The sequence below is a fragment of the Vombatus ursinus genome, unplaced genomic scaffold, assembly GCF_900497805.2.
Source record: "Vombatus ursinus unplaced genomic scaffold, bare-nosed wombat genome assembly UNPS02014772.1, whole genome shotgun sequence".
NCBI lineage: Eukaryota > Metazoa > Chordata > Mammalia > Diprotodontia > Vombatidae > Vombatus > Vombatus ursinus.
Window position 1 is genome coordinate 5,542,647 of NW_020954550.1, and position 1,683 is coordinate 5,544,329.

The window sequence follows — 1,683 nt, forward strand, 5'->3', positions numbered from 1 at the left end:
CTCATGAAGATGAGTCTTCCTGATTCCACACCCAGTGCTCTATCCACTGGGCCACCTAGCCACCCCTCCTTACATTTTTTTAAAAGCAAGTTGGCTCTGGTGGACAGACTGGGCAGGGTGTGATAAGTAAGGTCTAAATCACAGGTCAGATCCTTAGCCATTCTACTCATATTTACAGAGAATAAAACAATTCCAAAGCTATGGAGTACTTCCTACCTTGGATCTACCATCTCAGAAAAGCATACCATCAGGCCCTAGGACAAGGGTTCTTCAGCTTTTTGTACATCATAGACCTCCTTTGGGAGTCTGGTAAAGCCTATAGACCCCTTTTGGGAATAATCTTTTTAAGTGCATAGGATTACAAAGGAAATCAATTCTGTTGAAATAGTTATCAAAATATATGGATTTTTTAAAGATACAAGTTCATGGATCTCAAGTTAAGGGTCCCTGCCCAGGGAAACCAGAACAAAGAGTATGGATGACTCCACGTGAACCCCTCACCACTACTAGAAAAAAAAGTACCGTCAAGGATAGTAAATAGTAAGACAAGATGCCATGAGGATGAGGCTGGTATATGTTCTGTGTAGGAGATTCCTCTGGAATACTCCTGAGGCTGCAAGAAACATCGAATTGAGGGCTAATGGATTAACTTGGCACTTTCACCAAGGTGTTTAGGAGAGCAAGGTAAGGGGAAATGGGCTGGCTGGTGCCTCTTGGATGGAAACAGGCCATGACACAAAGTCAAGAGAAGACCTGGGAGTAGATTAAGTGAAGAAAAATGTACTCCTTGGTCCGTGGACCTGGGCTTCGTTTTGGGGGCTTGACACCCAGGTAGGTCAGTTTCTCTTTGGTTCATCAATAACCTTTCCTGGATTTCTCCAGGAAAATCTCTAAGGCAAAGTTTATGGCTGCTGTTTATGTCTAGGGTTTCCCCAAAATCAAATAACAGGTTTCCCAATTCCCATACAGACCTACATGGGTAACAGGGATGGGGCATCTTTTTATTTCCCCTCCTTCAGAACTTTATAAGACTTAAAAGATGCACAGGTACCTACGAATATATACAGAAATATAAAACTCTCCAATAGCCCATTCCACTCATTTCACACTCTTGGAAGGGAAAGACCCATTGTGGGACTGCTGAACAGCTATTTCTCCTTCTCTGTTGACCAGTTATTTCTCATTCTCTTTGGACCCTCGCTGTCAGAAGAACTTATAATTATCCTGGAGGGTTGTCAAGGTCCAGATCTCCTGGCCCCACATTTCATGGCTTTAGTCCTCCACTCTGCAGGGTACTTCTAGGGACGGTCTTCTCCAAGAAATACATTGTTACAGAAACCTCCCTCTGGGGAGGTGTCTGATTGTCGAAATCAGGAACCCTCAAGGTCAGGGTTACTCATAAGGTAGTACCCAAGGCTGTAAATATTTATTTCTCGGGATCACTAGTTGCTGATCTTTGTTTAGAAAAGGAAATAGGAAGGCAGAAGGCGGCAATCAGGGTCTCAAAGTCCAAGGCTACCCTGGGCAAACATATATCTCTCACTGCCATGTGTTTCTTCTGCTGTAAGTTGCTGCTGATAGTGGGTGAAGGAGAGGAAAGGAGAAATTTTGTCCCCCTCCGCTTGCTACATATTCAAACCTAAAAGTCCAAGGGAGAGGAAATGGTGGGGGGGGGGGGGGGGG